Source organism: Taudactylus pleione, unplaced genomic scaffold (genome assembly GCF_031769625.1).
Source record: "Taudactylus pleione unplaced genomic scaffold, aTauple2 ptg000117l, whole genome shotgun sequence".
Taxonomy (NCBI): Eukaryota; Metazoa; Chordata; class Amphibia; order Anura; family Myobatrachidae; genus Taudactylus; species Taudactylus pleione.
In genome coordinates this window covers 20,661,185-20,675,101 of record NW_028284519.1, presented here as the reverse complement: position 1 = coordinate 20,675,101, position 13,917 = coordinate 20,661,185, and positions in this window count along the sequence as shown.

The window sequence follows — 13,917 nt, the reverse complement described above, 5'->3', positions numbered from 1 at the left end:
CTAATTTCGGCCCTGCTGGAGAGACTCTGCTGGTTTTGCATGGAAAAGAGGATTTTTCTTATATATCCACTATCAACAATTTGCTATTGGTTGCTGTATCTATGATATATGTGTATATTTAAATCAGGTTATTGAGCAAAAGTAAGAAGAGAGTATCAAACTATAATACATAAGCTGCTGTTATATTATTTTATACAGATGTATAGGGCTATGATGAGTCTATATAAAAGAGATTATCAGACTGCCAGACATACATATACTGTATATTGAATATTGGATTGTACAACCTGTTGATTGTGACATTTAATATAAGAGGAACACATCTTCTTTCTGTTAAAACTTTTCTTTCTGTACTCTCATCAGCTCCAATCTCTGGGAGCTGACAGCAGATGCAGGAAATCCTGTAGATCACCTGTAGTGGAGTAGGTGACTCTCATTGATCACCTCTACCGACGGGTATGTGATTAAAAGCAGACTATCTCTTCATATGCATACAGGTGCTTTTCAGAACTGTTCTATCATCATATGGAGCTTTATTATGTACAAATGAATACGTATATATTGAAGAAGATGTGTTGACGAACTAAGCATTTTTATCAGAGCAAAAGTGGTTATATGACCTGGATGAGTGCTCATATGAAATGCTTATGACTTTGATGTTAAAGCACAAGATGTGACTATCATTAAGAGCTAAAGAATGTGAAATTTTGTTCTGAAATAATCTACTTATGCTCTTGGTGTCACACGCTGCTCTGGAGACCCCAGAACCAGACCCCGCCGCTTACCTATGTGGGCGCTGACCCGCGCTGTCTTCTGGCACTCGCGCCGTACTCCTCTCTCAGGGCGGTCTTCTCTGTTCTCCTCTGGAAGGTTCCGCTGCTGTGCTGCTTCCACGCCGGCTCCTGCTGATCGCTGGTCCCCGCTGGTTAATTCCAAGAAGCGCTGTCCTCCGGTCCATGGGCGCGGCCATCTTGGATTGCCCATGTGACTCCACTACCACCAATGAGGAATCTTCTCCTTCTCTCTCAGCCTGTCAGCTTTCAGCGTCTACTATAAAAGGATCCCCAATGCTGACACAAGTTGCCAGTGCAACTAGTTTCTTAGTTTTGCTAAGTGAGCCTTTCCACTGTGCTCCAAAGGTGCTTCCTGCTATCCAGATTAGTATTCACCTTTATGGCTACCCAAGCCGCTCCACGTAGTCACCCAGCTACCAGCGTCTCCACATGGCTACCTAGCCGCTCCGCGTAGTGTCCCAGCTACCAACGTCTCCACACGGCCACCAATCCGCTCCACGTAGTCACCCAGCTACCAGCGTCTCCACACGGCTACTTAGCCGCTCCGCGTAGAGTCCCAGCTACCAACGTCTCCACACGGCCACCCAGCCGCTCTGCGTAGCGTCCCAGCTACCAACGTCTCCACACGGCCACCCAGCCGCTCCACGTAGCATCCCAGCTACCATCGTCTCTACACAGCCACCCAGCCGCTCCACGTAGTCACCCAGCTACCAACATCTCCCCACGGCTATCCAGCCGCTCCACGTAGCCACTCAGCTACCAACGTCTACCCACGGCTATCCAGCCGCTCCACGTAGCCACTCAGCTACCAACGTCTACCCACGGCTATCCAGCCGCTCCACGTAGCCACTCAGCTACCAACGTCTACCCACGGCTATCCAGCCGCTCCACGTAGCCACTCAGCTACCAACGTCTACCCACGGCTATCCAGCCGCTCCACGTAGCCACCCAGCTACCAACGTCTACCCACGGCTATCCAGCCGCTCCACGTAGCCACCCAGCTACCAACGTCTACCCACGGCTATCCAGCCGCTCCACGTAGCTTCCCAGCTCCTAACGTCCACTCAAGGCTATCCAGTCTTTCCAAGTGGCTTCCAAGCTACCACGCTACTTCTACATTACTCAAACTCCCCATCAGTTCACTGCTCCCTCTCATGCGGAGGAACTTTATTAAGCCAAGACTCCTCCAGCGAGCGTCTGCGCCAAGTAGTACAGGTCCAGGGCCCAGTCCGGGAACACAGCCTCTAAATCTCACGATTGTGACAGTTTGCACTGGCCAGATGGACTCGGCAAGTGGTCAAGGATCTGGGGTAGATCCCTCGCAGGATGTACTATCTCGTCTGAAAAGACAGGAGACCTCTCAGGCCCAGTTGATCCAGTTCATCCAAGATATGTCGTCACGCTTGGACAACATTCAGTCCTTATTGGCTCATCCCGCTCCCGCTGGCTCCCAAGCCGCCTCTCCTCCTGTGGTGTTACCTGCTCCTCCGCTTCTACCTCCTGCTCGTCTTCAGCTTTCCCCTCCGAGCAAGTTCGATGGCAACCCCAAATTGTGCAGGTTTTTTTTAAACCAATGCGAAATCCAGTTCGCGCTACAATCCGCCAATTTTCCGACAGCCAGAACCATCTCTCTGCTCTCTGGCCAAGCACTCGACTGGGTCTCGCCCCTTTGGGAGAAGTTGGATCCTTTGCTCTCCAACTACCCCGAATTTATTTCCACATTTCGCAAGATCTTTGATGAACCTGGAAGAACCACTTCCGCATCAGCTGAAATTCTACCCCTCCGTCAGGGTAGCAGGACCGTCAGTCAATATGTAGTCCAGTTCCAAACTCTGGCCTCAGAACTCAATTGGAACGAGGATGCTCTCATCGCTGCCTTCTGGAGTGGCCTTTCAGAAAGACTCAAAGACGACCTAGCTTCCCGTGACCTTCCAACCAATTTGGATGATTTAATTTCCCTTTACAACAAGGTGGATCTTCGTCACAGGGAGCGTGCCTTGGAAAGAGGCAGACTTGACCATGGAAGGCCACGTCCAGCTTCCCGTTTACCCTCTCCTCCTGTGGGTGAAGAACCCATGCAGGTCAACCGCTCTCGTCTATCGGCTGAGGAACGACAGAAAAGGCAGAGACAGAACCTCTGTATGTACTGCGGATCTCCTCAACATTTAGTTAGATCCTGTCCCATCCATCCAAGTCGTCCGGGAAACGCCTCCTTCTAACTTATGACAGAGAGGTTAAGTTAGGAGTTGCCATTGAATCACATAGGAAGTCTGATTCCACCATCCAGGCTCATTTAAAGCTTCCTCGAGGTTCCAAAGCTGTATTAGCTCTTCTGGATTCTGGAGCAGCAGAGAACTTTGTCACTACGGACTTTGCCCAGAAACATCAAATCCCCATAGAAGCGTTGCCTCGAGTCATCACTTTAACCGCCATCGATGGTAGTCGCATTACTAGTGGAACCATCACCCATCGTACAGCACCACTTAGACTTACCATTGGGGTGCTCCATACCGAACAAATGTCCTTCCCAGTGATTCCCAAAACCTCTCATTCTTTAGTACTCTGACTACCCTGGCTACAGAGACATTCACCACAAATTGATTGGACCACCATGCAAATAACCTCATGGAGTTACAATTGTTTCAAAGGCTGCCTTCTGCGGGTAGTACCTGTCTGATCTTCCGTCATACAAGATTCTAATAACCTGCCCAAAGCTTATGGTGGGTTTTTGGACGTCTTCAGCAAACAGAGCGCAGATCTATTACCACCCCATCGTGATTGGGACTGTCCCATAGATCTGATTACCGGGAAGAATCCTCCTAGAGGCCGAACCTACCCTCTATCTCTCCCTGAGACTCAAGCTATGTCGGAGTACATTAAGGAAAACTTAAGTAAAGGATTCATTCGACCTTCCACGTCTCCAGCCAGGGCTGGATTGTTCTTCGTTAAAAAGAAAGACGGTGGGCTGCGCCTGTGTATTGACTACCGGGGTCTTAATGAAATAACTATTAAGAATCGCTATCCTCTTCCTCTCATAACAGAGTTATTCGATAGAGTCAAGGGAGCCACAGTTTTTACCAAACTCGATCTAAGAGGGGCCTATAATTAAATTCGTATCCGTCCAGGCGATGAATGGAAAACGGCCTTCAACACCAGGGATGGGCACTACGAATATCTCGTCATGCCCTTCGGTCTCTGTAATGCACTGTAATGTCTTCCAGTTTTTCGTCAACGAAATCTTCCGGGATCTGTTGTACAAGTGTGTGGTCGTTTACTTGGACGACATTTTGATTTTTTCTCAAGACCACCAAACTCATCGAGACCAGGTGAAAGAAGTCCTTCTGAGGTTGCGGTCCAATCAACTTTTTTGCAAATTAGAGAAGTGTCTGTTTCAAGTCTCAAGTGTACCATTCCTGGGGTACATCATCTCCAGAACAGGCCTTCACATGGATTCTTCAAAACTACAAGCCATTCTTGATTGGTCTCCCCCTTCTTCCTTAAAATCCATACAAAGGTTCCTAGGATTTGCCAATTATTATCGCAAGTTCGTGAAAGGTTTTTCAACACTGGTAGCTCCTATTACAGCCCTCACCCGTAAGGGAGCAGATCCAACTAAGTGGCCTGTCGAAGCTACCTCGGCATTTCAACTCCTTAAGCAAGCCTTCATCTCCGCTCCCATCTTAAAGCAACTGGATTCCACCCGGCCATTTATCCTGGAGGTGGACGCATCCTCCGAAGGTGTCGGTGATGTGCTCTCCCAGCGGTTTGAAGATGAAAAACTTCATCCTTGTGGTTTCTTTTCCCGGAAGTTTTTGCCTGCAGAAAAGAACTACATCATCGGAGATCAAGAGTTACTCGCCATGAAACTAGCCCTCGAAGAATGGCGATATCTTATGGTACCCCATTACCATTTTTACAGACCACAAGAACCTGCTTTATGTTAAATCTGCAAATTGCTTGAACCCTCATCAAGCCCGGTGGGCAATGTTTTTCTCCAGATTTAACTTCAAACTCTCCTATCGCCCTGGCTCACAAAATCTCAAAGCCGACGCACTCTCCCGTTCCATGACAAGCGACCCTGATCTACCCATGGAACAGCCCCAACCAATCCTGAATCCAGCTTTCTTCGCCTCTATCAAATTATCTTCTATACCCCCGGTTGGGAAGACTTTAGTCACTCCAGAACTCCACAAAAGGTTGCTGCATTGGGCCCATGCTTCCCGGTTCTCTGGACACTTGGGTATGGATAAAACCCTTGAATTCATCCAGCGGTCCTACTGGTGGCCTTCGATGAAAAAGGACGTCAGGTCTTACGTATCGTCATGCATCAAATGTGCCCAACACAAAATACCTTGGTGGGTTCCACGCGGTCAACTCCAGCCTTTCGCAATTCCATTTAAGCCATGGACTCACCTCTCTATGGATTTCATCTCTGATCTTCCTCCATCTCGAGGCAACAACAACATTTGGGTTATCGTGGATCGCTTTTCTAAAATGGCTCATTTTGTACCCCTTACTGGGCTTCCGTCTGCACCTCTACTCGCCCAGAGTTTTATAAAAGAGATCTTCAAGCTCCACGGCCTTCCTCAAGAGATCATCTCCGACAGGGGAGTACAATTTGTAGCGAAGTTCTGGAGGTCACTCTGCTCAGCCCTTCAAATAAAACTCAAATTTTCTACCGCTTATCACCCCCAGACCAATGGTCAGACCGAAAGGGTCAATCAAGACCTGGAACAGTTCCTGCGCACTTTTGTCTCCTCCTCCCAAGATGACTGGATTGAACTTCTTCCTTGTGCCGAATTTGCTCACAATAATCATTATCACACGTCCACCAACTCAACTCCTTTTTTTACAGTTTTTGGTCATCATCCTCGAGTGCCAGATTTCCCTCTTCTTCCAACATTAGATGTGCCTGCGGCCAAGATGTCTCTTCAACGATTCTCCAACATCTGGGAAAAGGTTCGTTCCTCTCTGAGTAAAACCTCAGCCCGGTACAAGAGATTTGCTGACTGCCAAAGACGAGCGGTTCCCAATTTCCAACCTGGGGATATGGTCTGGCTCTCTACCAGAAACCTAAGACTCCGAGTACCCTCAATGAAATTTGCCCCGTGGTACATTGGTCCATTCCCAATCGTCAAAGTCTTGAATCCTGTGGCCTACAAGCTAAAACTTCCTCCATTCCTTCGCATTCCAAGCTCTTTCCATATTTCTCTTCTCAAACCACTGGTCTTAAACCGATTTCAGAAAGTCCTTCCCAAAGCTTCTAGTGTTCAAACACAGCAAGGAGAGAAGTTCGAAGTTGACAGAATCTTAGATTCCTGTTGTCGATACAATCGTCTTCAATACCTCATCGACTGGAAAAATTATGGTCCGGAAGAACGAATTTGGATAAATGCCTCCGATGTCCATGCGCCTCATCTGGTCAAAGCGTTCGATATGAAATTTCCTCATAAACCAAGGAAGTGTCCGGTGGCCACTCTTGAAGAAGGGGGTACTGTCACACGCTGCTCTGGAGACCCCAGAACCAGACCCCGCCGCTTACCTTTGCGGGCGCTGACCAGCACTGTTTTCCGGCTCCCGCACCGTACTCCTCTCTCAGGGCGGTCTTCTCTGTTCTCCTCTGGAAGGTCCCGCTGCTGTGCTGCTTCCACGCCAGCTCCTGCTGATCGCTGGTCCCCGCTGGTTACTTCCAAGAAGCGCTGTCCTCCGGTCCATGGGCGCGGCCATCTTGGATTGCCCATGTGACTCCACTACCACTAATGAGGAATCTTCTCCTCTCTCAGCCTGTCAGCTTTCAGCGTCTACTATAAAAGGATCCCCAATGCTGACACAAGTTGCCAGTGCAACTAGTTTCTTAGTTTTGCTAAGTGAGCCTTTCCACTGTGCTCCAAAGGTGCTTCCTGCTATCCAGATTAGTATTCACCTTTACGGCTACCCAAGCCGCTCCACGTAGTCACCCAGCTACCAGCGTCTCCACACGGCTACCTAGCCGCTCCGTGTAGCGTCCCAGCTACCAACGTCTCCACACGGCCACCCAGCCGCTCCACGTAGTCACTCAGCTACCAACGTCTCCACACGGCCACCCAGCCGCTCCACGTTGCATCCCAGCTACCAACATCTCCACACGGCCACCCAGCCGCTCCACGTAGTCACCCAGCTACCAACATCTACCCACGGCTATCCAGCCGCTCCACGTAGCCACTCAGCTACCAACGTCTACCCACGGCTATCCAGCCGCTCCACGTAGCCACTCAGCTACCAACGTCTACCCACGGCTATCCAGCCGCTCCACGTAGCCACTCAGCTACCAATGTCTACCCACGGCTATCCAGCCGCTCCACGTAGTCACCCAGCTACCAACATCTACCCACGGCTATCCAGCTGCTCCACGTAGCCACTCAGCTACCAACGTCTACCCACGGCTATTCAGCCGCTCCACGTAGCCACTCAGCTACCAACGTCTACCCACGGCTATCCAGCCGCTCCACGTAGCCACTCAGCTACCAACCAAAGTAGTACAGGTCCAGGGCCCAGTCCGGGAACACAGCCTCTAAATCCCACGATTGTGACACTTGGATTATTATTATACTAAAAGAATATCTGTTTTATGGAATCTGTCTTTTGAAGGCAGAATACAACAGCAAGGATACCATATATAAGAGCTTTTTGGTGTTTACACCTCAGGTTGTCTAAACAATTTATGCAAAGAGATTAATTTTTTATATAAAACAACCATTAAATGTGTATTTGTAGGAGGAATAGGTTCTAAGACTTTAAAGGATCCTAATAAATGCTTATGTTATGTGTTGTAAGTAACTGTGTCGGATCCTAAGATAGAGCCAATAAAAGTTACGTTTTATACTTAGTTAAGAGTGCCCCCACACAATGAGTCTTCTTTTCTTACTCTTTTGTTGTAATCAGGAAGAGTTGCCAAGTATGCACCTGAGTAACCCTCAAGTCACTCAGGATGGCCGTGGAATGCACACTTTCGGAGCTAGTGAAGTCGCTTTGGAAAATGTAGACACTGACCTTTAATTTCCCCTCCCGGGAGATGTCCGGGGAGGAGAAGCACATGAGTTTTGATGGGGGCGGGGCCTGATGGTTTGTGTCTTTTAGCCCCGCCCCTTCATGGTAAATGGTTGTGATTGGCACACATTTACATAGGAGGCAGGGCTAAATGACGCGATTCATGAAGAATCGCATCATTAAGCCCCTCCCCCTACACAGGGATCCGCGATCGCCCCGGAAATTCTCCCCATTCTGCCCACTTCACTAGGAAGTGGGCAGAATGTGGGAGAAGTGCCTACCCTTCTGGGGGTGCGGGGGTTACCCGAAAAATCGTGAGCCTCCTGCGAAAACCGGGAGGATAGGCATGTATGACCTTGGTCGATACGCCCCCGTTTTCTGGGATACTGGCCGTTGCCACCTCTTCCCAATCCCCATATGGCCACAGCATGCCAATAATGCTGCGGCTTAGGGGGCACTGCGATTATCGTCGCAGGCACAGATTGGTAATTGTTTAAGGACCACCTTCTAGATTGTCAGTTATATTAATTTAACAAAGTTGAACATAGGGCCTGATTCAGAGTTGTGCGGAAACCCGATGGTTGAACTAATTTTAATAGAGAACCGCTTTAGGCATGATCCAGAAGGTGGTCCTTTAACGAATAATGCACAACTGCCCTTCCATGCATTGATGTCGCACAGAATCCAAATCATACTTGCCTACCCTCCCAATTTAGCCGGGAGACTCCCGAAAATCTGGTGCAACTCACGCCCCCCAGGAAAGGCAAGCAAGCCTGCCGTCCCCTCCTGTCCCCCCACCCCCACGATTGTATGACAAACCCCTGCAGCGGGGGGGGGGCAGTGACGCGATTCACGCCAAATCACGTAATTTTAGTCCCACCCCCTGCTGCACAATGCCAGAATTCTCGGCATTGTGTAGAGGGGGCGGGGTCAAAATGATGTGATCATGTGGCCACGCCCCGCTCCGCCCACAAACGCCAGCCACGCCCGCCCCCGATATTGCCGATCTGGCTGCCCCCTCCAGGAAGGGGCAGCCAGAATGTCGGCATCTATGATCCAAATACTGCTAAGACCGCCTGTAGCAATTTGTCTTGTTTAATAATACTACAAAGCCCAGTGTGATGCTCCGAAATTCTCTATAGTGATGCACCACTAGCACCAGGTTCAGGTGTGTTCGGTATGCTTCTGTGGCCGATCTCCCTGTAGCCTAGATAGAACACACCGTGACAGAAAGGCAAGCCTTAAGCTGGGTACACACTGACAGATAAATTGGGCGATCAATTGATCGGTCAATGTCTCTGCTGCCCGTCGGGCAGTGTGTACCCGCGATATGTCGGTGAACGTCGGCATTCACCGACATATTGCATTGGCTGTGCTGCACAGCTGATGGACAGATATGTCTGCAGACATATCTGTCATCGGCAGGTGTGTACGGGTGGTCTGCAGACCGCCCGTACACACAGAGCGGCAGCCGCGAGGAGGGGGGCAGGACATGTCCCCCACTCGCCGGACCATGCCCCTGACATGCCCCCTGATTGCTGGGACCCACAGATGATGGCTGTTCAGTGTGTATAAATGACCATCGTCTGCAGATATATCTGTAAGGTGTGTACCCACCTTTAGTGATATCCCCTATTGCAGACACAGTGACCAGCCCGGAGGGTAGGTACAACGCAGATTTATTGTTGCAAATAGATAATCCACAGCTGTTATACAATGTACACATTAGACAGAATACAAACTTACAGCTTTCAATACCAATGTAATTACTTAAAACCTCTGTGTCCTCTACCGGTGACCCCAGCTGGCAAATGAAGGTAAGCAAAAGGAAACAGTTATTACAAAACCCTACATTCCTAAAGAAATGAGATAGAACATGGAATATGCAGGTCAAGATTGTACCAAATGCCAGTCCAGCACAGGCAACAGTTGTGAGGCTTTTGGGGTACACAGAGAGACTAGTGAAGAAGCAGGTAACTAGATAACCTATGCAGCACACATATATGACAATGATGAGAAAAACACCTGCAGGCCTTTGAGTATGCAGTTTTACTTGTAACAGATTACAGTTCAGCAGATGTATGGTTACTGCAGGCTTTTGGGGTTCACAGATACGCTAGTGAAGAAGCAGGTAACAAGGTAACCTATACAGCACACATATATGGCAATGATGGGAAAAACACCTGCAGGCCTTTGAGTATGCAGTTTTTAGAGAGAAAGAACAAAAAAACCACAGGTACATGCAGGGCCGGATTAACAATGGGGCTGATGGAGCTTCAGCTCCAGGCCCACCATCAGAACAGGCCCACAGACAGCTGATGTATGTGTGCTGCTGTAGAAAGGATTTATTTTCTCCCTTCTACAGCAGCCTACAAGTAGCTGTCCGGCCCCCCCACCCGGCCGCACACCTCTCACCTGGCCACGCACCCTCTCTCCCGGTCGCTGTGTCAAGTGCTGTTTTATTACCTGAGTGCCACCGACAGTGGTGTATATGGTGGATTCTGCATGGCGGGGTTTTCTCGGAAGGCATCGGGCTATTGAAATCCATGTTGTGCTGTAATTGGCGCCCGACTGCAGTTTGTGTGTGTGTGTATATATATATATATAATTTTATATTTATGTGTGTGTGTGTATATTCTCCTACATCACTAGCCATCCCACCTCCTCCCCTGCTGTGCTGGTCACATCCCCCGTGGCGGGACACAATAGGCCTTCCATCAATTTCAGCTCCAGGCCCATGTGGACCTTAATCTGGCACTGGGTACATATATATATCACACACTACTACACAGAGGTTACCAGTTAGGGTTACACAGGGTTAAATAAGCATTACATATACATTGCATCACAGAAACCAACATTGAAAATATTTAACAGTAAAAATATGCAGTGTTTTGGAGAAAAGCACATGTAAATGAGGCACCTGCCAGCATGGATGTCATCACATATAATAAACCAGCATTTGCAGCAATTACATGAGCTGACGCAATTAACCAAGTCACGTCCCCTCCCAGCATGAGCTGGAGGTTCACAAGAGAAATAATACCAATTATGGGACATAGAAAAAGGTTACTTATCCTTACTTCCCCCCTTGTTGCAAAAACCAGCAGATTAGAGCAAACTAGGGACCTATCCGGACCCCCAAATGACTTCCTAATCCCCAATCTAACTAGGGCAGCATAAATAGTGATGCAGGACCCCAAACTCTGGCCCTGGGCCCAGTGGAGGGAGAAAGCGGAGTTCCGGCAGGGTGATTAACTAGTGACAGGGGTATGGCTAGGAGCAGGGCAGGGGAAGTAGCAGATACAGGGACTGTTGTGCGTCTCACCCCTTGCTGTGGCTGTTCAGGCCCTTGCATCATTCAGTGCAGCTCCAGGATGCAGAGCACCGTCGTACCAGAGCACCGCGTCACGCTTCCAGGAAAGCACTACTCAAGGGTAAGGGGCTCCGTCCGGCACTGTTACTTTTTCAGCTCCGGGGTACTTGAGCCCTTTCATTTGAGCTGTCTCTTCTCTTGCCTGCCATCCTCGGGTCCTCCCCGCGTAGCCTTGCTTCAGGTGGGCGTCCCTCCGGTTAGTGCTGTCGGCCAGGTCGCGGTGTGGTCCCCTTGCGGTGCAGACTCACCCTCTCCAATTACAGGTGCCAGCTCCTCGGCGCAGGTCTCCAGATCCGTGGGCACTCTGTCGGCAGGTGGGTCTTCTTCTCTGGCAGCCGATCAGTGCCAGCGGGGTCCACAAGTCCCAGCGGCAGTCTTCTCCACAACTCTGGCTTCTCTCCCATCTCAGCGGCAGGCAGTCTCCACAGGCAGCCCCCAGTCATAGCCGGCACCAGTGGGGCAGCTCCAGGGGTCCTTGCAGCATTGGCTACCAGCTTCTGGTGCTGGGGCTTACAGCCCTCTTCACTCTGCACCTCTGTGAAGCAGGTAAGTGGCAAGGGCAGTATGCCCTGAGCGGCGGGCACGACCTTCAGTTGTACCGTGAAGGTGGTTTCCCGGCAGCAGCCAGTCTCCTATGTCCCTAACAGCGGCACTGTCCACATTCCGTAACCAGGTAAGCTCTACTCCTCACTCCTCCCGGGAGCATTGGCTTACAGGTACCGGTGGTGATTACAAATAGGGGGTCCTGCAGGGGCAGGCTCAGCAGGGTTCTTTAGCCTTCAGAGTGGGTGTAATTACACCTCAGACACTTGTAGGTGCTTGGTATAACACTCCAGTGGGGTACTCCTCTTCTGCTACGGAGTACAGTAATTGTAATCCATGGTAAGAGACTTGTAGGTGCTTGGTATAACACTCCAGTGGGGGAATCCTCGCTGCTACGGAGCACAGTTTTTATAATCCAGGGCAACCAAGGGGTGAATACACTTTCCCCATATTCCACAGATCCAAGGGCACTCCACAGAAAGATCCTCACACTCCACAGAAAGATCCTTACACTTCACACTTCTACTCAGGTGTTGCTCTTTTAAAACCTTCACATATCTCTCCTTCCTGCTTGTCCGTCTTCTCTGAGTGGACAGGGGACCCCCAGCAACAGATCGCCCTCAGGGTTCTCTGCCTGGACACCCAGGCTATCAATGAATTATTTTTCAAAGTATTTTTCACGCAAAAATGAGTTACTGACCAAGGGGCATTTTCTTCCCCCCTATTTGCACATGCTCAGTGGGGTCCAGGTAGAGCAGGGTCAGTGAGAGTTCACTATACCTGCCTATGGGGCCCATAGTGCTGTATTAACTTATGGAGAAAAAAAAATGACAGGTGCTGCAGGAAACCTAAGTGCCCCCACCCCTCCCTATTTTACTAAGGGGTAACCCCTTACTATGGGCGTACCACACCAGCATCACGGTATTTTGGGCCTAATTCATGTTTGTACGCAATCGCTGATGTTCACACAAGTGAGCTATTTTCTGCAGACTGTGCATGTGCAGTGAACACACTGGGCCTGTGTAAAGCTGTTTTTGCGATCGCGTTCACACTAAGAATTTTATTGTAGAGTGATTGACAGGAAGGGGCCGTTTGGGGAAGGCAACGGTTAGTGGAAGCAAAAATGCAGGCATGTCATGGCCGTTTTCAGAGCGTGTATCTGTTGTCAGCTGCGATCGTGTATGTAGTGAAACATGGCTCCAACGTCGCTACTTTTACAGCCAGTCTGCATAGCCATAAGGCTACCCTAGCAGTCGATGTTCCTCGTTCTTGCGTATAGTCTGCTGCATATGTGTATGCAGTTGAAAATGAGTTTGCGATGGCTCCGGTGGGCGTCTATCTTCTTTTTTGGGCAGCAGCTTTACTTGCTAAGATTTACAGTACCGAAGTCTAAAAAATATCGCAATTGCATACAAACAGGAATTAGGGGCCTGATTCAGAGCCACTCGTTAGCGCATAGCGCTAGCAAGCGGCACGATGTTTAGTGACTGCACATGTGCCGCGTCCGGCGTGCGCATGTGCGAGCCCCGCTGAGTGACTGAAGTTCAGTCGCTCTGGGGCTCACAACAAGATGGGGCGGCTGTTGATGGTAAGTGACAGCTCGCCCCGTTTTGTAGGCGGGTAGGGGGGGTGGCTGGACAAACGCAGGCGTTCCCTTAGGAACGCCTGGCATTTGTTGGGCGGGCAAACTGACATCACTACTGATGTCAGTAATGGACTTCCTGCTCTTTTAGAGCAGGGAGTCCACTCGGCCTGCGGCAGTCGAGACCCTACTGCAGGGTCTCGTCGCAAGGGCGATGGTCGCGAATATCGCTATGGTCTCCTGGCCGCTCGCTCTAGCTGTGGATGGTCACCCACAGCTTTGCGAGCGGCTGGAGAAAAAAAATTAAAAATAAATAAAACGTCCACAGACCCAGCTGGCTGCCAGCGGCAGCGAGCGGGTCTGAATCAGGGCGTAGGTCCTTTGTGTTTATTGTTAGGATTGGATAAAGGGCCACATGGGCCTGGGGCTGAAAATGATCAAGGACCTATTGTGAGAAGTGGGGGAGTTATGACCAGTGCTGTGTGGGTGTGACAATTGCCATGTACACCCCCTACCAGTGTCGGACTGAGGCATAAAGGGCCCACCAGGGGAATGCAGTGATAGGGGCCCATGCTTAAAGGGTGTGGTCATCCACC